We start from the raw sequence: 25,584 nt of genomic DNA, 5'->3' as shown, positions 1-25,584 counted from the left end.
GGAAGCAACACCTCGTCATCGGCCCTAAGCCGCGGTGTGAGGGCGACCCCGTTCGTCCGGCAGTTGTCCTCCGTACGGGTAGACACTCGGCTCCGGCCGGGGCACGTACCAGGGTAGAGATGCCTCTTAAGGTAGACTCAATCCGTATTGGAGAGAGTGTGGCCTCTGTGCCCCTCACTCCAGCTTGTCTCCTACTACGGGAACAACACCATGCCGGCGGCCCTCAGCCGCAGCGAAAGGACGGCCCCGTCCACCCGACAGGTGTCCCCCGTACGCCGGGCAAGTTCACGGCTACAGCCAGAGTGTGTGACAGGGGAAGGCGACCCCAGGCTCCGGCCTCCAGACGCACTCGAGAGGACACGGGCAACGTGAGTCCTCCTCCTGCCTCTTTCCCTTCGGGGAGCCCTTCGTCACCACCCGGGAATATAGCCCCGGAGGAGACGCTAGAGTGGTGGCAAGGCCTGATATCGGGCTTACCGCTTACACCCGGGAGTTCCTTGTTCCTGTCCGAGCCCCGTAGGAGACGCTGCCGCAGCCCAGTCCTGACGGTGCCTCTCCCCCTTGGTGCCTGCAGTCCCAGGACGTCCCGGCCAGACTCTCCAACTCCCGATGAAGGCGATTCGGGCTCCCTCACTCCCCAGAGTCGGAAAAGGCAGGCCGTACTACTCCGGCTGTTTGGCCCCAGTCCCGAGGGCCACCTATCAGGTTGAGGCCCCCAGACCAAAGGGCCTCCCTGCACCCCACCGGCACACCCCTAGTACGAGGGCCGCCTCCCAGGTCGAGGCCCTCAGACGGGAGAGCCTCCCTGCACCCCACCTACGAGTGAGGCCTAGAGTGACTATTACCCAGGAAACAGGAAAACAGTGACAGTGACTCCGTAAAAAACAGTAGTCAATAGTGGCCTATCAGAACTCAGTGCTGACAGGGCAGAAAGTGAACTTTGTGAATTATCCTAGTCCCTCCCCATGTAAGAGAGTCAGAGAGTTTTCTGTGAACACCTGAAGTATGGGCGCGTGTGCTAGTCGAAAGCTTAAGTGTACGTGTCTCCGTGACAAGGTGACAGAGTCGAGTGTCGCTATCTGCACCTTACTTCTTTTATAGTAATATTCCCCATCTAGACTCCCAACCTTGTTTATTCCTTATGTGAACAATTCTATTTATATCCTGCCTCCAAGTGACCTGTAAACCATATTGTAGATAATTCACGATCTCCCTGTATGAACATTGTAGTGTATATGACTCTGCTCTGTGGTGCCAAGTGTTAACTCTGTGTCTTTGTGTCCCTGTATCTTAAATATCACTCTACGTGTATTGTTACGATTAGAATTAAGGTAATAGATGTGTTAAGGTATACTGCCTGGTTTTTATGTCCTGTTCCTTTGTTGGTGCTTTACTTCCGGTCAAGAAAGAGGACCCCGCTTCAGTAGCTAGTGTTTTTACGATGAGAAGTCGCCTTAAAGACACAGCATAACAGATTTCAGTTTCATTAACAATTTCTCTGCAGTCAACTAACGGTTTCCCATGACCAAATCGCAGACTTTTTTCACATTTTTGCACTCCTGCTTGTTGATGGCCTCCGAGGACGTGGATCTCTTTCATCTGACATTAGGTAATTTATGAAGTGATCGTACTACTCCTTTATTTGCGTTATTCTTATGGCTTCATTCCTAAAAACTTGCTGGATCTTCCTGATAGTTTGAACTTGGGTATTACCAAGTCTTTGGCAAAGTTTGATGCAGTAACTTTTTTTGACTATTTTGATCACCATGACAAGCACTGGGACGCGACAAGCGTAAGGTGCATGACATGGACAAAGGCCGACTAACAGCCACTGAGTCACTCGCGGCGGCTGGCATTAATCAGGCATACGCACGAAGGTCCTGCACTGCACTACACAAAAACTCGCCCCTGTCCTCCAAGTGGTTGGTTAGAAAAAAATATATATATATATATATATATATATATATATATATATATATATATATATATAAATATATATATATATATATATATATATATATATATATGCCGGATGCTTTCTGAACAGACCAGGTGTGTGTGTGTGTGTGTGTGTGTGTGTGTGTGTGTGTTCTTACCTAATTGTTCTTACCTAATTGTATCTTTACAGGAATGAGTCAAGCTCGTACTGTCCCGTGTCTTAAACCATATTTATCGTACATATCCTTAAATTTGTGAATTGTTTTGGCACACACTATTTCATTCGGTAGTGCATTCCATTGATCAATTGCTCTGTTTGGGAAACTGAATTTCCTTACGTCTTTACCACCTCTCTTCTTATGCAGTTTTTTGCAGTGTCCTCTTGCTGATGCTTCTCCATGTGTTAAGTAATCATTTATGTCTATTTTCTCCTTCCCTGATATGCACTTATATAGCATTATCATGTCACCTCTTTTCCTTCGCTCCTGTAGTGTTGGTAGATTCAGTTTATTTAGTCTTTCTTCGTAGCTTAGGTCCCTTAAGCTTGGTATCCATCTTGTAGCGGCCCTTTGAACTTTTTCAATCTTGTCTATGTGCTTTTTGAGATGAGGACTCCAGACTATTGATGCATATTCCAGGGTTGGTCTAATGAATGATGTTATTATCCTTCTTAGCATGTCTTCATTTATGTATATATGTGAATGCTATTCTCATATTTGCAAGCAGTGTATACATGTTCCGTACCTTCTCGCTGATGTGGTCAGCCGGAGATAATCTGTTATTGATGATCACACCTAGGTCTTTCTCTCTTTCTGATGTGTATAGGGTTTTATTTCCTAACTTATAATCCCAATCCGGTCTTTTTCCACTTTTACCAAACTTGATTACATGACACTTGTCCACATTGAATTCCATTTGCCATGTACTACTCCATTCATGAAGTTTATGTAATTCTTCTTGTAGCTCTTTACAAGAGTCTGTGTTAGTAATTCTCCTTTGTATTTTTGCATCATCTGCAAACATATTCAGATAGCTCTCATTTCCAGTGTTACTGTTTATATCATTTATATACACTAAAAACATGATTGGTGCCAGCACTGAACCCTGTGGTACTCCACTAGTCACTTCTTTCCATGATGAGTAGTTTCCTCTTAGTACTGTTCTCATTTCTCTTTTTATGAGAAAGTCTTGCATCCAACAAAACAGCTTGTCTCGAATTCCTCCTTGATGGTACAGTTTCCATAAAAGTCTTTGGTGTGGTACTGTGTCAAAAGCTTTCTTGAAATCTAAATAGATACTGTCCACCCATCATTCCCTTTCCTGTATTGTGTTTGTTACTCTCTCATAGTAGCTCAGCAGATTAGTAACACATGATTTTCCTTTTCTGAAACCAAACTGTCTTTCTGTTATCATACTGTGTTCTTCTAGTTGGTTTACCCAAGCTTTTCTTATAAGCTTTACTAATACCTTGCTTACAACACTGGTCAGTGATACTGGTCGGTAGTTGAGAGGATTTTGTCTCTTTCCTTTCTTGAATAAGGGGACAATATTTGCTTTTTTTCCCAAATATCAGGTAGTTTACCTTGACTCAAGGATATCTTGAAAATTAAAAATAATGGTTTACTTAACTCCTTTGCACATTCTCGTAGTACCCAACTTGAAATTTCATCAGGACCACTTGCTTTTCCTCTGTCTAATCTACTTAACTCCTCCTGTATTACTTTTTCTGCTATTTGTATATCTGGTAGTATGTGTGGACATGCATGTTCCACATAGTCCCTCTCAAAATTTTTTTCTTCTGTAAAAACTAATTGGAAATTCTTATTTAGTGCTTCACAAATAGCTTTCTCTTGTATATAAGTGATTCCCTCGTCCGTAATGGATTGTATTATATCTTTTACTTTGGTTTTGCTTCAGATATAGCTATAAAACAGCTTTGGTTGATCACTACTTTTATTTATTATATCCTCCTCAAAGTGTTTTTGGGCTTCCCTCCTTATTCTTGTATAATCGTTTCTTGCCTGTTTGTAATTATTATACGCTCTTTCACTATTATGTCTTCTGTATCTATTCCACAACAAATCTCTTCTTTCTTTTGAATTTTTACGTTCTGTATTGAACCATTTCTGTATTTTCTTATCTGCTTTTTTGTGCTGTGGGATGTACTTCTGGACTCCTATTTCATAAAATTCACAGAATTTTTTATATACAGCATTTAAATCTTGTCCTCTAAGCTCATTTTCCCAATCAGTTTCTAAAAAATACTTCTTTAGGTCTTGATAATTTCCCTTTTTATAGTTTAGGCTCTTTTTGTAACTGTCATTGCTGTTTACTATGTCATATGCTATCCTGAAGTTATAATTTAGTACTGGATGATCGCTTTTGCCGAGTGGAGGGTGATACATTAAACTGTCAATATCATTTCTTGCCTTGTGTGTGTGTGTGTGTGTGTGTGTGTGTGTGTGTGTGTGTGTGTGTGTGTTCTTACCTAATTGTTCTTACCTAATTGTATCTTTACACGAATGAGTCAAGCTCGTACTGTCCCGTGTCTTAAACCATATTTATATACATATCCTTAAATTTGTGAATTGTTTTGGCACACACTATTTCATTCGGCAGTGCATTCCATTGATCAATTGCTCTGTTTGGGAAACTGAATTTCCTTACGTCTTTATCACCTCTCTTCTTATGCAGTTTTTTGCAGTGTCCTCTTGCTGATGCTTCTCCATATGTTAAGTAATCATTTATGTCTATTTTCTCCTTTCCTGATATGCACTTATATAGCATTATCATGTCACCTCTTTTCCTTCTCTCCTGTAGTGTTGGTAGATTCAGTTTATTTAGTCTTTCTTCGTAGCTTAGGTCCCTTAAGCCTGGTATCCATCTTGTAGCGGCCCTTTGAACTTTTTCAATCTTGTCTCTATGCTTTTTGAGATGAGGACTCCAGACTACTGATGCATATTCCAGGGTTGGTCTAATGAATGGTGTTATTATCCTTCTTAGCATGTCTTCATTTATGTATGTGAATGCTATTCTCATATTTGCCAGCAGTGTATACATGTTCCGTACCTTCTCGCTGATGTGGTCAGCCGGAGATAGTCTGTTATTGATAATCACACCTAGGTCTTTCTATCTTTCTGATGTGTATAGGGTTTTATTTCCTAACTTATAATCCCAATCAGGTCTTTTTCCACTTTTACCAAACTTGATTACATGACACTTGTCCACATTGAATTCCATTTGCCATGTACTACTCCATTCATGAAGTTTATTTAATTCTTCTTGTAGCTCTCTACAAGAGTCTGTGCTAGTAATTCTCCTTTGTATTTTTGCATCATCTGCAAACATATTCAGATAGCTCTCATTTCCAGTGTTACTGTTTATATCATTTATGTACACTAAAAACATGATTGGTGCCAGCACCGAACCCTGTGGTACTCCACTAGTCACTTCTTTCCATGATGAGTAGTTTCCTCTCAGTACTGTCCTCATTTCTCTTTTTATGAGAAAGTCTTGCATCCAACAAAACAGTTTCCCTCGAATTCCTCCTTGATGGTACAGTTTCCATAAAAGTCTTTGGTGTGGTACTGTGTCAAAAGCTTTCTTGAAATCTAAATATATACTGTCCACCCATCCTTCCCTTTCCTGTACTGTGTTTGTTACTCTGTCATAGTAGCTCAACAGATTAGTAACACATGATTTTCCTTTTCTGAAACCAAACTGTCTTTCTGTTATCATACTGTGTTCTTCTAGATGATTTACCCAAGCTTTTCTTATAAGTTTTTCTAATACCTTGCTTACAACACTGGTCAGTGATACTGGTCGGTAGTTGAGAGGATTTTGTCTATTTCCTTTCTTGAATAATGGGACTATATTTGCTTTTTTCCAAATATCAGGTAGTTTCCCTTGACTCAAGGATTTCTTGAAAATTAAAAATAATGGTTTACTTAACTCCTTTGCACATTCTCGTAATACCCAACATGAAATTTCATCAGGACCACTTGCTTTTCCTCTGTCTAATCTACTTAACTCCTCCTGTATTACTTTTTCTGCTATTTGTATATCTGGTAGTATGTGTGGACATGCGTGTTCCACATAGTTCCTCTCAAAATATTTTTCTTCTGTAAAAACTAATTGGAAATTCTTATTTAGTGCTTCACAAATATCCTTCTCTTGTGTATAAGTGATTCCCTCGTCCGTAATGGATTGTATTATATCTTTTACTCTGGTTTTGCTTCTGATATAGCTGTAAAACAGCTTTGGTTGATCACTACTTTTAATTATTATATCCTCCTCAAACTGTTTTTGGGCTTCCCTCCTTATTCTTGTATAGTCGTTTCTTGCCTGTTTGTAATTATTATACGCCCTTTCACTACTGTGTCTTCTGTATCTATTCCACAACAAATCTCTTCTTTCTTTTGATTTTTTACATTCTGTATTGAACCATTTCTGTATTTTCTTATCTGCTTCTTTGTGCTGTGGGATGTACTTCTGGACTCCTATTTCATAAAATTCACAAAATTTTTTATATACATCATTTAAGTCTTGTCCTCTAAGCTCATTTTCCCAATCAACTTCTAAGAAATACTTCTTTAGGTCTTGATAATTTCCCTTTTTATAGTTTAGGCTCTTTTTGTAACTGTCATTGCTGTTTACTATGTCATATGCTATCCTGAAGGTATAATTTAGTACCGCATGATCACTTTTGCCGAGTGGAGGGTGATATATTAAACTGTCAATGTCATTTTCTTGCCTAGTAAATATTAGATCTAGCACTGACGGTACATCAAGTCCTCTTTTTCTGGTGGTTTCCCTCACATGTTGCCTTAAGAAAAACTCTTGTACGAGATCCAGGAGCTTTTGGTCCCAACAGCTTTCTTGGCTATTTATATCTATAGTATTCCAATTTATATTTGTATTGAAGTCCCCAGTTAGTATAATTCTTTCCGATTTCTCTTCCATTTTATGTAGTAATGATCTTATACTCTGAATTGTTGTGTGTGTGTTGTTATGGGGGTGTATATTACGGTGCACTCTTAACCCTTAATTAAGCACCAAAAGGGATAAGATAATGTTTGCAAGAAAACTAACGTTACTGTACATTATAACTTACACAACCAAAGAAGAAACCAGGATTCATTTTACGAAAGGGAGGATTCATATAGGCCTCAGGATACAAATATAAAACAAGTTATTTCTTACCCAACCAGAATACACTCAGTGGAAGCTAAGTACTCACAAAGCTCGAGGAAACGTGGAGACTTCGAAGGTTAAATCCAGATATAAATCACACACTAGTGGAAATGGAGGAGTGAACCAAAAATGGGAAATGGTACACAAACAGTGTATTTTGTAATTAAAGTCACGTATTGAGTAGTGTTGGGGAAAAGTGCAAAACAATGTGACAAAAGTGTAACATGACAGTAAATGGGACAAAATTTGTACAAATGAAAAAAGGTGTACAGGGATGTGTGTACAAAAAGAGACAAAATGTGTCTCTTCACATTTTCCTGGAACTTATAAAGGAGACTTACTCCGCCTTTCTCAGCTAATTAACCACTAGGCTGTCTTAAAAATCTCTGTCCATACAGAAACAATAGAGGCACCTGCTACCAATGAGGGCCTCATACACTCCACATAGAACCAATTGCATGCCATCAAGAACGTGACGAAAGCGCCATTTAGACTTCTAAATGGCAAACATCCCTACTTTGCTCCTCCCACATTATGACACCCACAGTTCAAGGACAAGAGGAACTTTCTGCGTAATTTGTGAGAAAAACATCTGGTGTGTTATCAGTTGAGAAGGCAAAAATTGACCGCTGGGTAAACACAGCTGGGGACTAGGGTTACCCTTACAGCCCGCAAAACTGATGAGAAAAAAGATTTATGTTCTTAACGGCTCGCTTCTTTCTCCTTTCATTATCATCTTATCTTCTATTGCACCCATTCACTACTGGGGTAACTACACCAGTGACAGTGTATATATATATATATATATATATATATATATATATATATATATATATATATATATATATATATATTCTCAGATCGATTACTGTTCACCACTGTGGAGTGGATGTGGAACGGTTGCATTGAGGCAGTTGGACAAAATTCAAAATAAAGCCATTAGATTAATCAATAATCCTGCCATCACGCAAGACCTTCCTCCATTATCAGTACGTAGAGATGTTGCTTCTTTAGCATTATATTATAAATATTTTTACCGTACGTTTTTTGACGAACTGGCTTCAATTGTTCCTCCCCTTCACATTTTCTCCACAAATACTCAGGCAGCTGGGAGCGCCCATGAATTCACACTCTCCTACGCAATGCAGAACCTCTGCTTATCAAAATTGATTTATCGCTAGAACTACTATTCTCTGGAATTTGCTTCCTGGGAGTTGCTTCCCACAAATATTTGATCCACTTCAATTCAAGTCCAGTTGTTATGGGTATTTGATGAATGGAGGATGCCTTTAGGCACATGGACTTATTTTTTTTCCCTTTATTTTTCCTTCCTCCATTCATTATGTATTATATATATATATATATATATATATATATATATATATATATATATATATATATATATATATATATATATATATATATACATACTGTATATATGATTTATTCTCCTAACCTTCAGACGATTTTATTAATCTCAAGGGGTCAGACGTACCTTTCATTAACTCCTTCAGTCACGAGACTTTTCCTAAAATGAATGAAATCGTCTGGAGGCAGCAAGACTAAGCTAAGAAAGATATTACCATACCGAGGGAGTTAATATGTTGTGATGTGTTGTTGATGCCACTTCCACACTCCGTCTATAATGAGATGGGATACTGACAGACAAAATAATAAGGATCAAAATGCTAAATCAGTTGCTACAGTAGTGGTGCTACAATGACTACGGTGCCAACAAGAATGTGACATAAATAAATAAATAAACAAATCATAATTATTATCATAGTTTTCATCCAGACTTCCTTTCTCACCCTGTGATGGGGAAAGTAGGGTCAAGATAGCCAAAATGAACCTGAATGAATGAGACACTAACCAAAATTTGCCCGGTTGAATTGCTATTCGCTCACCATTCAAGTGCCCGGAATCTTGGCGTCACCTGATATTAAAAAAAGAAAAGAAAAAAGAAAAAAGAAAAAAAGTAGCTCTCACCTTTGCCACAACGCACACCATGAGTTTGTATTGCTTGTTGTAATACAGATGTTTTAAGAGGGTTTGTTTGACAGAGTAGGACAAGTCATGGCCATATTTACGACAGCCGGCCTTCAGTGTGGCCAGCCTTTCTGCAAACCTGCGTCTCATCTTTTCGTACCAAGTAGTGTTGTCTCTTGGTTGAGTGTTGACGGCTGTGGCTCTTGGTTGAGTGTTGACGGCTGTGTCTCTTGGTTGAGTGTTGACGGCTGTGTCTCTTGGTTGAGTGTTGACGGCTGTGTCTCTTGGTTGAGTGTTGACGGCTGTGTCTCTTGGTTGAGTGCTGACGGCTGTGTCTCTTGGTTGAGTGCTGACGGCTGTGTCTCTTGGTTGAGTGTTGACGGCTGTGTCTCTTGGTTGAGTGTTGACGGCTGTGTCTCTTGGCTGAGTGTTGACGGCTGTGTCTCTTGGCTGAGTGTTGACGGCTGTGTCTCTTGGTTGAGTGTTGACGGCTGTGTCTCTTGGTTGAGTGTTGACGGCTGTGTCTCTTGGTTGAGTGTTGACGGCTGTGTCTCTAGGTTGGGTGTTGACGGCTGTGGCTCTTGGTTGTGTGTTGACGGCTGTGTCTCTTGGTTGAGTGTTGACGGCTGTGTCTCTTGGTTGGGTGTTGACGGCTGTGGCTCTTGGTTGAGTGTTGACGGCTGTGTCTCTTGGTTGAGTGTTGACGGCTGTGTCTCTTGGTTGAGTGTTGACGGCTGTGTCTCTTGGTTGAGTGTTGACGGCTGTGTCTCTTGGTTGAGTGTTGACGGCTGTGTCTCTTGGTTGAGTGTTGACGGCTGTGTCTCTTGGTTGAGTGTTGACGGCTGTGTCTCTTGGTTGAGTGTTGACGGCTGTGTCTCTTGGTTGAGTGTTGACGGCTGTGTCTCTTGGTTGAGTGTTGACGGCTGTGTCTCTTGGTTGAGTGTTGACGGCTGTGTCTCTTGTTTGAGTGTTGACGGCTGTGTCTCTTGGTTGAGTGTTGACGGCTGTGTCTCTTGGCTTAGAATCGCTGGAGGAACTGTTTTCTTCTGGATCGTCCTCATAGTCTCGTAGTATCTCCTTGAGGGTGAGGCTAGTTTGATTGTAGTATTCCAAATCCTCGTGTTTATCATGGCCGTCGTTGTCTTTCACAAGGCCGGGACTGTTAGTGTGGTTGTAATCATCAAATCCTTTGCGATTCCACGGTAACAAGTCGAAATATGTGTAGTTCCTTCCGGTTATTACGTCCCTCAGTCTGACCACGGATACTGCTGGGTTGTTGAGCACTGAGCTGACGATGCTGGGGCGTGAGGGAGGACTGAGCACTAGGAGTGACAGCAAGGTGAGGGCCAGTGCAAGGCTCACTACCACCCTGCCACGTACCATGTTGCACTGGCTACCACACTCAGACTCACTGGCTGACTGACTGATAAATGCGAGTGTCTTAATGTATAGATGAACCGCACAGGTGGCCACTTGCCATATTTACAAACTTTCCTAAACTTAACCCTTCCAATACACACACACACACACACACACACACACACACACACACACACACACACACACACACACACACACAAACATTTAATTTAGGAAATGTCACTCATATTGAAGGAATTAATGATGACTTTATCAAATCCTTTCTTTTCAAGAGGCTTCCAAAACTTAATAGAACGGTTCACAGGAGTAACACGACAAACTGTGTGTGTGTGTGTGTGTGTGTGTGTGTGTGTGTGTGTAATTTTGTAAGTCATCCATTGATGGCGATCTAAGCTTGGTGGCCGTGTGGGTTGGTCGGCTGGTGGGTGTGTTGGGTGGAGTGGATGGGTGGGGTGGGTGAGGTGTTTAGGGTTGAAAAGTAGGATGAGTGGATGGACAAACAAGATGAGTGTGGTGGATGGCCTGGATGAAGTGGATGGGGTGAGTGGGTGTGGTGGATAGAGTGGATGGTGGGGTGTGTCAGGTGGATGGGGTGGGTGGTGGGGTGTGTCAGGTGGATGGTGGGGTGTGTCAGGTGGATGGTGGGGTGTGTCAGGTGGATGGTGGGGTGTGTCAGGTGGATGGTGGGGTGTGTCAGGTGGATGGGATGGATGGCGGGGTGTGTCAGGTGGATGGTGGGGTGTGTCAGGTGGATGGGGTGGATGGTGGGGTGTGTCAGGTGGATGGGGTGGATGGTGGGGTGTGTCAGGTGGATGGTGGGGTGTGTCAGGTGGATGGGGTGGATGGTGGGGTGTGTCAGGGGGATGGTGGGGTGTGTCAGGTGGATGGGATGGATGGTGGGGTGTGTCAGGTGGATGGTGGGGTGTGTCAGGTGGATGGGGTGGATGGTGGGGTGTGTCAGGTGGATGGGGTGGATGGTGGGGTGTGTCAGGTGGATGGTGGGGTGTGTCAGGTGGATGGTGGGGTGTGTCAGGTGGATGGTGGGGTGTGTCAGGTGGATGGTGGGGTGTGTCAGGTGGATGGGATGGATGGCGGGGTGTGTCAGGTGGATGGTGGGGTGTGTCAGGTGGATGGGGTGGATGGTGGGGTGTGTCAGGTGGATGGGGTGGATGGTGGGGTGTGTCAGGTGGATGGTGGGGTGTGTCAGGTGGATGGGGTGGATGGTGGGGTGTGTCAGGGGGATGGTGGGGTGTGTCAGGTGGATGGGATGGATGGTGGGGTGTGTCAGGTGGATGGTGGGGTGTGTCAGGTGGATGGGGTGGATGGTGGGGTGTGTCAGGTGGATGGGATGGATGGTGGGGTGTGTCAGGTGGATGGTGGGGTGTGTCAGGTGGATGGGGTGGATGGTGGGATGTGTCAGGTGGATGGGGTGGATGGTGGGGTGGATGGCGGGGTGTGTCAGGTGGATGGGGTGGATGGTGGGGTGTGTCAGGTGGATGAGGTGGATGGTGGTGTTTGTAAGGTGGGTGGGGTGGATGGTGGGGTGTGTCAGGTGGATGGGGTGGATGGTGGCGTGTGTCTGGTGGATAGTGGGGTGTGTCAGGTGGATGAGGTGGATGGTGAGGTGTGTCAGGTGGATGGGGTGGATGGTGGGGTGTGTCAGGTGGATGGTGGGGTGTGTCAGGTGGATGGGGTGGATGGTGGGGTGTGTCAGGTGGATGGTGGGGTGTGTCAGGTGGATGGGGTGGATGGTGGGGTGTGTCAGGTGGATGGGGTGGATGGCGGGGTGTGTCAGGTGGATGGGGTGGATGGTGGGGTGTGTCAGGTGGATGGTGGGGTGTGTCAGGTGGATGGTGGGGTGTGTCAGGTGGATGGTGGGGTGTGTCAGGTGGATGGGGTGGATGGTGGAGTGTGTCAGGTGGATGGGATGGATGGTGGGGTGTCAGGTGGATGGTGGGGTGTGTCAGGTGGATGGGGTGGATGGTGGGGTGTGTCAGGTGGATGGGGTGGATGTTGGGGTGTGTCAGGTGGATGGGGTGGACGGTGGGGGGTGTCAGGTGGATGGTGGGGTGTGTCAAGTGGATGGTGGGGTGTGTCAGGTGGGCGGGGTGGATGGTGGGGTGTGTCAGGTGGATGGGATGGATGGCGGGGTGTGTCAGGTGGATGGTGGGGTGTGTCAGGTGGATGGGGTGGGTGGTGGGGTGTGTCAGGTGGATGGTGGGGTGTGTCAGGTGGATGGTGGGGTGTGTCAGGTGGGTGGGGTGGATGGTGGGGTGTGTCAGGTGGATGGGATGGATGGCGGGGTGTGTCAGGTGGATGGGGTGGACGGTAGGGTGTGTCAGGTGGATGGGGTGGATGGTGGGGTGTGTCAGGTGGATGGGGTGGATGGTGTGGTGTGTCAGGTGGATGGGGTGGATGGTGGAGTGTGTCAGGTGGATGGGGTGGATGGTGGGGTGTGGCAGGTGGATGGGGTGGATGGTGGGGTGTGGCAGGTGGATGGGGTGGATGGTGGGGTGTGTCAGGTGGATGGGGTTGATGGTGGGGTGTGTCAGGTGGATGGGGTGGACGGTGGGGTGTGTCAGGTGGATGGTGGGGTGTGGCAAGTGGGTGGGGTGGATGGTGGGGTGTGTCAGGTGGATGGGGTGGATGGTGGGGTGTGTCAGGTGGATGGGGTGGATGGTGGGGTGTGTCAGGTGGATGGGGTGGATGGTGGGGTGTGTCGGGTGGATGGGATGGATGGTGGGGTGTCAGGTGGATGGTGGGGTGTGTCAGGTGGATGGGGTGGATGGTGGGGTGTGTCAGGTGGATGGGGTGGATGGTGGGGTGTGTCAGGTGGATGGGGTGGACGGTGGGGGGTGTCAGGTGGATGGTGGGGTGTGTCAGGTGGATGGCGGGGTGTGTCAGGTGGATGGTGGGATGTGTCAGGTGGATGGGGTGGATGGTGGGGTGTGTCAGGTGGATGGGGTGGATGGTGGGGTGTGTCAGGTGGATGGTGGGGTGTGTCAGGTAGATGGTGGGGTGTGTCAGGTGGATGGTGGGGTGTGTCAGGTGGGTGGGGTGGATGGTGGGGTGTGTCAGGTGGATGGGATGGATGGCGGGGTGTGTCAGGTGGATGGGGTGGACGGTAGGATGTGTCAGGTGGATGGGGTGGATGGTGGGGTGTGTCAGGTGGATGGGGTGGATGGTGTGGTGTGTCAGGTGGATGGGGTGGATGGTGGGGTGTGTCAGGTGGATGGGGTGGATGGTGGGGTGTATCAGGTGGATGGGGTGGATGGTGGGGTGTGTCAGGTGGATGGGGTGGATGGTGGGGTGTGTCAGGTGGATGGGGTTGATGGTGGGGTGTGTCAGATGGATGGGGTGAACGGTGGGGTGTGTCAGGTGGATGGTGGGGTGTGTCAGGTGGATGGTGGGGTGTGGCAAGTGGGTGGGGTGGATGGTGGGGTGTGTCAGGTGGGTGGGGTGGATGGCGGGGTGTGTCAAGTGGATGGTGGGGTGTGTCAGGTGGGTGGGGTGGATGGCGGGTTGTGTCAAGTGGATGGTGGGGTGTCTGGTGGATGGTGAGGTGTGTCAGGTGGATGGTGCGTTGTATCATGTGGATGATGTGGGTGGTGGGGTGGGTCAGGTGGATGATGTGCGTGGTGTGTTGTGTCAGGTGGATGGTGGGTTGTGTCAGGTGGATGATGTGGGTGGTGGGTTGTGTCAGGTGGATGGGGTGGATGGTGGGGTGTGTCAGGTGGATAGGGTGGATGGTGGGGTGTGTCAGGTGGGTGGGGTGAATGGTGGGGTGTGTCAGGTGGGTGGGGTGGATGGTGGGGTGTGTTAGGTGGGTGGGGTGGATGGTGGGGTGTGTCAGGCGGATGGGGTGGGTGGTGGGGTGTCAGGTGGATGGGGTGGATGGTGGGGTATGTCAGGTGGATGGGGTGGATGGTGGGGTGTGGGTAGTGGGTGGGGTGGGTGGGCTTTGTGGGTGGATGTGTGGTATTTTACAAAACTAGGCAGCAGACAAGCTTACATACTGGGTGAGTGGATAGGTATATGGGTTGGTGGATGAGTGGGTGGGCAGATGGAGGAAAGCAGGTCCATTGGGTAGACAGGTCCATTGTTGGAATAGGTCCATGTAGGAAATTAAGTCTGTGGGAGGATATTAATTTTCTTTAGGTCCAATGAGCAAGAAGGGTTCATTGAGGAAACAGGTCCATGGGTGAAAATAGATTCAAGGTGTAAAGGAAAGGGTGCATGAGAGAAATAGGGTGATAGGAGGGACGGGGGAAATAGGTCCATGGAGAGAATAGATCCAAGGAACAAAATGATCGATGAGCAAGTACAGCAGGTCAAAGCGGAATACAGATCCATGAGGCAAACGTGGCAACGAGGGAAAAATAGGTTCATGCAGGAATATGGGTTAATGGGGTGAAACTATGTTCATGGGAAAAAAAATGGGTGGGTGGGAAGGTGACCGTTGGGGTATACTCGGAGACGGGTGTATGTCGTAGTTCATCCCTGAATATGATTTAAAATAAATTCTAAACACTTTCTGAAGTTGTTAATCCTTTCTGACGTGTGGAGGAAATGAGGTGTACACGCTATTCAACTCCCTCCCCCCCTCACACCCACACCCACACCCACCCACACACACACACACACACACACACACACACACACACACACACACACACACACACACACACACACACACACACGCTTACAGGCAAAATGGTAACGCTTTCGCTTACAATCTGCTAAGACGGTGTTTTGCGCCTTGCTCGGGATGCGAAAAGTTTCACTGGAGAAGCGGGTGGTCACTGTCCTCCTTGGCCAAGAGGATTTGTGTAGGCTACGTGTGTGTGAAGGTCAAGGCTTTTGTCCTTAGATCGGACTATATGAGCTCTCAGCTGTCTTCCGGGAGGGTAAAATGCTGATGATCACAACCATCACGGGATCCTGACCAACTGGTGAATTACACACACACACACACACACACACACACACACATTCGCGTCACTATACACCGCTTGACATTGATCTAGCACATTTCTTTCCACTCACGCTACGTCATTTATGTACGACGCTGTTATTTTTGAACCAGGTAGACGGAGTCGATGGTTATTATTTTTGTACGAAATGTATCTGTGTGTCTGTCTGTGTCGAAAACTCAAATCTCAGAAAATACTGATTGTAGAAGGAAAAATTATTAATAAAACTACTCTTCTAAACTGATATCCCTTATTTGCGAGAATTAAATGAATATTTCGATCTCGGGCTGAAGAGATTGACGCAATGGGCTAAACAACTCGCAAAGGATATGGCGTTAAGGAGCCTCACAAGTCCACGAGAATAGGATCCAATCACTCTCAGGCCAATCCACATCTACCCCATTAACGTAGTTCCCCTCACTATCTTTTCACCTCCATCCCGGTCTTCCTCTCCTCCTGTTGCAGCAAACTGCACTTGAATCCATGTCTTTTATTCAAGAGTAGCGGAAAGGTTGAAACTTATGTGCCCGAAAAAAAAAAAATAATAATAAATAAACGCACCAGTAAAAACCAGTGCTGACGTAAGACAGTTATTACACACACACACACACACACACACACAAGACATCAACAACAATTTGTATCAACCGATATGAGGTTCCCTGCATGGCTGGAACTTCTCTTCGGTGAAAGTGATAGCCAGAGTAATTCCTACCGCGTGCTGGCGAAGTGTGTGATTTGGATGCGTTGTAATAACTGTGTGTATTGTGTATATGCCATCGATAGAACCAACAGGGTGCACATAAACTAGCATACTATTTACTCCCACTAAAATGTCCACAACACCATTCACTCAAACGCTACACAAAAGGCACACACAATGCAGAAAAGCTACCCATAGAAACAGTTTACCAATATGAAAAATTTAAGAGCCTGATACGAAGACTGACCGTGCATTCCGACAAACAAGACGACTGGTGCCCTGACAACAGAACCACAGCAGCATGCGAAAAGCTAAGAACAGTGAATTCAGCCACAGAGGACAAGACTAACAAAAACAAGCAAGAATTCAACCACGGAGGAGAAGACTAACAAAAGCAAGCAAGCAAGAACAACAACTACTATTAATATTAATATACATTAAATCTGGCTTTATTAAAAATAGCCTTGGTTTGATGATTATGGGCGAAGACAGAGGAAAACATTAAGCCGGAGCTCTATGGAAATCTCTCATCTGATCTTAATATTCATGGAGATGCTGTACCTACAGTTATGAAAGCTTTGAAGATTACAGTTTATGATACGAACAGAAGATAAATAGACAGGTAGATAGACAGCTAGTTGACTGAGTACCAGCGTAGTGCCAACATAACCTTCAGTCTTCAAATCGGTCAACGTACACAACCGTCAACTGGCATGACTCTCAGAAACAGTTAACCTTTAGTTTTCAAATGGCCATATCAAGTTATTTCACTCAGGCTGCCACTTGACCGTTTTACTCAGCTGAGAGAACTTCTATGAGTCAAAGGGTAAAAAACAGTATTGCATCTTTCAGAGCTTATACAATGAAAAAAATAACCAAATTTCCCCACCTGAACACAATGGTTTTCATAACATCACCAAGTGTGTCCATGGCAGCGAGAATGAACCCTTTCAATCCCATAACGAATACTTTAGATAATTTTGGCTTCATCTTGATGCTTATGTTCAAGGTCGTCTTGATTTAAAAGGCCCAGGTCTCCCTCCAATATCTGACCGTGACGTCACAATCGGTGGCCTTTGTATTATTCCGCCAGCTCGCCCGCCACGTTATAAAAAGTGAGGTACGCCTACAATTCACCCACTTATTTCAAATTTTTTCTCTCTCCCATCTGGATTTCGTTCACGGTAAGCCATACACGTATTAATAAATATGTAAAGCCATACTAGAATGCATTAAAAGCATCATTACTATTGCTGAAAGCATTTTAAATGAGAAATTAGAGGTATCAGACTGTCAACAGTGGATATCTTCTATACCTCATACCAATTAATCTGGCCAGCATGTATGGCAACAGTGTTCCTGCCGAGATTCTGATTGGCTGAAGAGGGTTGTTCGATTTCGTTGTTGCTTAAAGCAGTACTCTCTTTATTATCGGATGTGATACTGAATTTGTCGACAGTGCAGTCGTCAAAAGCAATAAGATATCCGTTATATACTTAACAACAATGAAATTTTCGTAGGAAGGTAAAGATATGAGTCAACAAAGTATTATAAGTCCAAGTCAAGGTCAACATTCGAACAGTTCCTTTAAATCTCCGACACTTCTTAATATAACAGAAAATTAAGGAAACCTGCTAAATCTAAGCATTGGTATAATACACATTTAAATTATAAGATCAGTCCTCACCTTTAAAACGTACCAAAACTCTGAATAATTAAAAATTCCAATGAAAAGACAAGTTCTCCGGGGAGGGAGGTTTGAAACAATCGTGAAATTCAAAGTTGGCTAAAGGAAAACTGTTTCATTGTATCTCCTCTATTATCACAGTAAGGACTGATCTCAAATTTTAAATGTGTTATACCAACGCCTAGATTTAGCAGGTTTCCTTAATTTTCTGTTATATTAAAGAGTGTCGGAGATTTAAAGGAATTGTTCGAATGTTGACCTTGACTTGGACTGTTATAATACTTTGTTGACTCATATCTCTACCTTTCTACGAAAATTTCAATGTTGCTAAGTATATAACGGATATCTTATTCCTTTTGACGACTGAACTTTCAACAAATTCAGTATCACATCTGATAATAGAGAGAGTACCGGTTTATGCAACAACGAAATCGAACAACCACCTCCAGCCAATCAGAATCTCGGCGGGAACACTGTTGCCATACATGCCTGGCCAGATTAATTGGTATGAGGTATAGGTTACAGTAAAGTAGTTTTCGTAAATACGTTTGGCAACGAAATTACAACATGGCCTAAGTTTCTCAGTGTTCTTTATTAACTGTGCATAATATATATTGGTGGATCACAGTCGTATTGAGTTGTTATTTTGGTTACTGATGCCCTACTTCATTCCATGCAAAATAACCTAGGCTACTCAATGGTAGCTAGATTTATTCTCTTAATTCTCTGTATTCATTGAAATATCTAGGTAACAAGGATATCAGCCGACAAGTATAGACCTAGCATGGGATAAGAAGAAACCTTTATAAGCCCAGCTCAGGCCAAGCAAAAACATTTATAGGCCATGTCTAGACAAGAAGAAACGTATAGGCCTAGCCCATGCCAAGAAAAATGTGCATAGGCCAAGCCCAGGCCAGGAAAAATGTTCATAGGCCTAGCCTAGGCCAAGAAGAAATGTGTATGGGTCTGCCCAAAGCCAAATGTAATGCCTTTGCCTAAATCTTATGCCTAAATGATGACAGGAACTGTTAACTAAATATGAATTTTAGCCAGGCCGGGATCTGTTTTATTGATACTCATGTTTCCTACAGGTTGAAGAGAGGGACTTAAAAAGAGAGTTGCGCTGGTTAGAGCATAAATAGAAATGAAAATATGATACAAGAAACGTATTATTTAAATTACAAATATCAGTTCGGTAAAATTGCTGTTGGTCAAGTCTCCAAACTAATACCCATTATTTTGTATAAAACTAATTTAGTCCCCATTACAGTTAGGTAAAGTTGTTGCACTGTTTTATGGTAGAAGCTATTGGATGGATAATAAACTAATCTGACCTTACCTCACAAGGAGATGAGGAAAAATACATTACCGGTGATTGCAATATAGTTATATAGCAATATGCTTATATGATTATATAGCAATAATCACCTATACTTAGTCTACTTAGTCTAAGAAAAAAGGGCACATTATATTATGCGATGCAGTGCAGTGGTAGTCAGAAGCATACCCTATGCAACATTGATTGATTGTGTATAGACATGTAGTGTCTATATTTTCTTCTTCCTTTGGTGTACTGTTTCTGCATTCTTCATCAGTTCAGTTACCTGTGTGTAGGTTATTTATACCTTATTTTTCAAATTCCCCGGGAATTAATGCAGATTTTATGTTAACATGCATTAAAAACAGTAAAGTGGACATAATATTGGGTTTATTCAAGTGGGTTTTATTCAAAATCCAGGTGGACAATAGGTGGGCCACCGACGTTGGTGTCAACCCGCATTTGTGTGTATTATTTTACCGTGCAAGTAAAACAGTTATTTTCAGTTTGTACAATGATAAATAATCTTTACACAGACAGGTATCCTAATATCTTATAAAATTTGCATCTGAACACATCTATTCATTACAATATTTTAGGCCTTAAATTCGGGAACAGTGTAATTTTTAATGTTTATCATAATAATAATAAATAATAATAACAAATATTAGTATTAACACTAATAATCATCAATAAATAATAATGGCCATACATAAGTAAGCAAATATTAAATGTGTACACAGGAGAGGCAAAGGCTGAGGGAATTTGTGGCCACCGCCTGTGACGTCATGAGTCTCTCCTCCAGGCCTGTATATCAAGACGGCCTTGTTCAACTTCGGGGCAAAATTTTGATACTGACGTGGGTTAACAAAAGCTACACCTATTAGCAAACCCATACAATTTGAATAGTTTCCCAGAAGCTGAATATAATCGTCTATTGATAACAGGATTTTTCCTTTTTTTATGCAAGCGAACTGAAGGGGATAAAATGAAAAATTATTTTCCAGAGTAATTTATTTATCCTTCAGTCCGATGACGTATTTGGTGTTATTCTTGGTGTCACTGGATGATCTTATTCAGCCAAGAGGTATGTTGCAGCCTTTGTTTACTTTTTCACGATTACGGATCCTTCTTAGTGCGCGTCCACACGTGTACGCGAACATATGTTGGCAACACAGCTGGCAACATGTTCGGGAACATGTTTGCAGCAGTATTTGGACAGATGTATGCAACCATGTTTCAGTGCAGCTTCGAACACTGGCAGCAGAGGTGAAGGGATGACTGTGTCCATACGAGGCAGTTGAGACTTCATCATGATGTTGCTAACATGATCTGGACGCTGCTGTTCCCAAAACATGATCTGGACGCTGCTGTTCCCAACATGTTTGCAGCGTGCTCGTTACTGTGTTGCTTACATGTTGCCAACGCTTGTTTGAGCACACGTATGGACGCGCCTAAGTTGTCATGTGAAGGTCATTGGGAGTTGCGATGGTTTATATCCTTTTTTTTTTCTTTTTTTTTTTCCAAGAAGAAGAACAACAGGAGCAAGAAAGTAAGTACAGGTCGGTTTCATACTTTTGGCGTCTCACAGTGATAAAAAAATAAATAAATAAATAAATAAATAAAAACTTAAAATGTTATAAAACCCTTAGGAGGAAGTCAGGAATCTGGTAGCCAAACATCTCAAAGTCAATCTTGTAGTAGCGGTAAACATCTCTGAGTAAGGCGGGGCTCACGTCACTGAAGTAATGTAGGTAGAAGGCAGAGGTGTTGGTGGCCTGGAGAGGAAGTATTCATAATCCATCTTAGTATTCTGGATACAGTGACGTCCTGTGGATACTATTCATGCTATTTCTACTCGATGTTATTCGGTCTGAGGTAGATATATTGAAATGGAAGCGTTAGATATACTAGTCAATTAACCCTTCACTCCTTCAGATCCTTCCTTAAATGAACAAAGTCATCTGCAGTCAGGAGAAATGTAGTGCAAAAGCATGTCATCGGAGTGAATCTCTCTCTCTCTCTCTCTCTCTCTCTCTCATCTTAAACTCCTTCAATTTCTTGACGTTTTATTTGTCGGATCATAAAGCTATTGTCTTTAATTTTTTGACTATTGACATAATATTCTTGCTACCCCTGGACGATTAGATTACACCAACGATAACGGGGCAGGTGGCAATGCAGGTGTGTGTGTGTGTGTGTGTGTGTGTGTGTGTGTGTGTGTGTGTGTGTGTGTGTGTGTGTGTGTGTGTGTGTGTGTGTGTGTGTGTGTGTGTGTGTGTGTGTGTGTGTGTGTGTGTGTAAACAAAATCATCCAAACAGTATTGATCCGATATTAACTAAACTTAGTGGAACGACTGAACGTCAGACAAAGAGCTGATTCTTTGTTTTTTATTTGAATGCAGTAAGTCATGGGTCAAGGTCACATGACAAGGTCAGCTGGTGCAGTTTTTATCTGATTTAAACCAAAAAGGTTCACGGTCAGGCAATGATGAATAGTTTCAGTTTTGAGAACAATCAGTTAAGGGTAAGAGCCAGAGGGGAAAGACAGAAGTTTACGTCACATGGAAAGGTCAACTTAATTTATTAAAAAAAATCCGAATTACATCTAACCTGGTGGAAGGGTCGAGGGTAAGGCATGAACAAAAGAATTTGATTTTAAGAAAAATCAGTCTGTGATGATGGTCACAGGATAAAGTCAAACTTTGGCCTGCGTGTGTCTGTATGGGTTAGATGTATTCTTATTATCTTTTAGACTTAAGCCTACAGTATGTCCCACTGTTAGGAAGTTTCCTATGACACGCCACGATTTTCATGTCTACATCCAGACGGTTTTATTAAGCTTTAGAGAGACTTTTCAAACTAGAGGAGTCTGGCGCAGTTTTCATTAAACCAATCACTGCTGGAAGGACTCTCAAAAAAAAAAAAAAAAAAAAAAAAAAAAAAAAATTCAATGGGTAACAACCAGAATAAACCAAGAAAAAAAAGTCACGGTACCGAAGAAGTTAACCCATTTTCAAAACACCGTAATTAAGTTTACACTAAGGGAATCGTTATCAAAAATCATTTTGAAATGATATGTTTATAATTTTGGCCCTTTCGGTTAAAAGTTGTCTATTATATACCTGGTGTCTGGATTTATTATTATCATTATTATTACCGGTATTATTATTTATTTATTTATTTTTAACTCTAAGGGAAGCGTCTGCAACTGAAACGTCTCACTCTAATAATAATAATAATAATAATAATAATACCACGTAGAAAGTAAAAACGACGTCACATTGATGAGGCTGTCCCCGTCACTACGATGCTGATAACTTTTTTTTTTTTTTTCATCTAAACTGTTTCATTCAAGTTCAGAATGACTCCTCGTAGCGAAGATGTTAATGTAGCATTTGTCCAACCCCTCCAGCTAGAAAACTCCATCCTAAGAAGAGTAAAATCGTCAGGTGATAGCAAGAAAGAACTGTAAGAATGTCACTGGATCTGAAGGGGGTCAGTAATCATTCTAGTTTGGTCTTGAAGCATTTGGCTGTCGTAGGAATGAATATATATAATTGCACGCCGACACTAACACTTCTTTTACACACCTGAGACTCAGTGAAACTTATGTATATGGCTGTGAGGGATTTGGCAAGTGAATATGTGAAAATATACGTATACAGAAGCACTCCTATTCACAACTAGGACACAGGAAAGCTTTGGTACAGGTTGGTCTTCATTTCTACTCCGCCGGGCAATTTCAGCATCTACCCTACATCATTTATTCATTTCCTACTCACACTACCAAAAACGTCAGAGTTATCAGTATCTATCCTGCATCATTTATCCAATTCCTACTCCCACCGCCACTAACACGCCCACACTACCCGTCTAGGTCGCTCCCGCAACACATGATACTGCCAAATGAGTTTCTGGTGAAGCCTTGTTTACCGGCCACCCTGTACCCTTTAGCAACTGAAGGAGTGAATATCTACGTGTAAACAATTAACTCATACACAATTAGAACTCAATAAAGCATTGGTATGTGGCCGTGAAGCGTTTGGCAGGTGTATGAGTGAAGATATAACCAGCCTTATTCAACACTATAGTTCAGCTGCGTGTATACGGTACCTGGTGTGGTCTTGGGGACTTGTTGTTCCGCCTTTGTTCCACATTCACCTAAGGGGGAGATAAAGGGTTGATGAGTGGAAGGTAGTCTCTCTCTCTCTCTCTCTCTCTCTCTCTCTCTCTCTCTCTCTCTCTAACGCTAAACGCCTAAGCCCCGTAAGGAGGGGGAGGGGTACAAACGAATCGCATCCATGTTACCCTATCCTCCGCCAACAAGTCGCCCTCTCTCCAACGCACACTCCTCTCTCACATCTCATCCTCGGTCTCCCCCTCGCCCTCCCCCTTCCACCTCACTGACATACACACTCCTAGTCAGTTTCTCATTCTCCATCCTCTCCACAGGGTAATAATCCTCCCTTTAGATACTGGTACCTAGCCATACTCTTTTTCACTCTAACTTCGCCTAAAAGTACAGTTTCTTTAAGCCGAATACAACAGACTAGAAAATGATGATAATCACGAGGAAGTGCTATGGAAAGGATGCAGAGATGTAGTGGTGTATTTTTCTGCCCCTGTGCTACGTGAAAATCAATAAGCTGTATAAAAGGACGAAAATCTGAGCCAAGATGAGGTGAAAGTACTATAGCAACGACGGTCTTGAAATACGTGCAGTACAACAGATGATCGTAAGAAGGTGACTGTGTTGTGTGGATGGTGGGCTATGGATGAAATGGCAACTTAAGATGAAGGTGATGGCAACACAAGATGGATACACTGACAACACAAGATGGATATAATGACAACACAAGATGGATATAATGACAACACAAGATGGATATAATGACAACACAAGCAAGCTAAAAGGACAAGACAAAACTGACTCCTACCCTTCAACCCAGCACCTGTACACACCTTCCCAGTGGCGTTAATCTTGGCAATGACGTACAGGAGGTCTTCGGAAAATGTCTCAGTCTTCATAATATAGTCGTAGGGGAAGTAGCAGGGGCAGCAGGTGCGGTAGTAGTTCCTCCAGTGGTTGTTGGACAGACCCGTGTTCTCATTTTCCTTCTGAGAGATAGTTTAGATTAATGAGTATCGACCACACGAGAGTCATTTAGGTAGTCAGTAAGAGTCATTAAGGCAGTCAGTAAGAGTCATTAAGGCAGTCAGTAAGAGTCATTAAGGCAGCCAGTAAGAGTCATTAAGGCAGTCAGTGAGAGTCATTAAGGCAGTCAGTAAGAGTCATTAAGGCAGTCAGTAAGAGTCATTAGGGCAGTCAGTAAGTCATTAGGGCAGTCAGTAAGAGTCATTAAGGCAGTCAGTAAGAGTCATTAAGGCAGTCAGTAAGAGTCATTAAGGCAGTAAGTCATTAGGGCAGTCAGTGAGAGTCATTAAGGCAGTCAGTAAGAGTCATTAAGGCAGTCAGTAAGAGTCATTAGGGCAGTCAGTGAGAGTCATTAAGGCAGTCAGTAAATCATTAGGGCAGTCAGTAAGTCATTAGGGCAGTCAGTAAGTCATTAGGGCAGTCAGTAAGTCATTAGGGCAGTCAGTAAGACATTAGGGTAGTCAGTAAGAGTCCTTAAGGCAGTAAGAGTCATTTGGGCAATCAGTAAGAGTCATTAAGGTGGTCAGTAAGAGTCATTAAGTCAGTCATTTGGGCAGTCGGTAAGAGTCATTAAGGCAGTCAGTAAGAGTCATTAAGTCAGTCAGTATGAGTCATTAGGGCAGTCAGTAAGTCATTAGGGCAGTCAGTAAGAGTCGTTAAGTGGGCGGTAAGTTATGACAGGTGCGGTAATAGTTCCTACAGTGGTTATTTAGTAGAACCTTCTGTCGTCACCTGGAAGAAGAAGAAGGCTTAGGGCTCTATTGTATGAGGCAGACGGATTTCCTCACACCTCTTCCTGAGCGATTTAATTTGCATATTACACCTTAACATTCTCTTGTTTTTTCTTTCATATATCTTATCGTTAATATAATTTGCATGGACAGCATACTAGAAAATAATGAGATGTAACCGTATCGTATCGTTTATAAAGGATCCAACATGCTTGTATGCGTCGGCCTTGGTCACCTACAATAATGGCGGTTCGATCTCGGGCAGCCTCCCTATTTAAGTCCCTTATCCCTGAGGTCTGTCTCTTTTTAGGAACTGAAAAACAGAGGAGGGGGTCCCTAGTCCCCTCACCCGGCCCCTTTTAGTCGCCTTTTACGACACGCAGGGAATACGGTGGCAGTATTCTTCCTAACACAACCTGGCCGCAGAGTAGTAGTACCACCTCATAGTGCGGCCAGATTGTGTCCCCCCCGCCACAGGGGTCTATCTATAGATAGACCCCTGAGGTCACACTCT

The sequence above is a fragment of the Coenobita brevimanus genome, chromosome 86, assembly GCF_032717465.1.
Source record: "Coenobita brevimanus isolate Jiangsu-jjx chromosome 86, ASM3271746v2, whole genome shotgun sequence".
Classification (NCBI taxonomy): domain Eukaryota; kingdom Metazoa; phylum Arthropoda; class Malacostraca; order Decapoda; family Coenobitidae; genus Coenobita; species Coenobita brevimanus.
Note: the sequence above shows the minus strand (reverse complement) of the source record.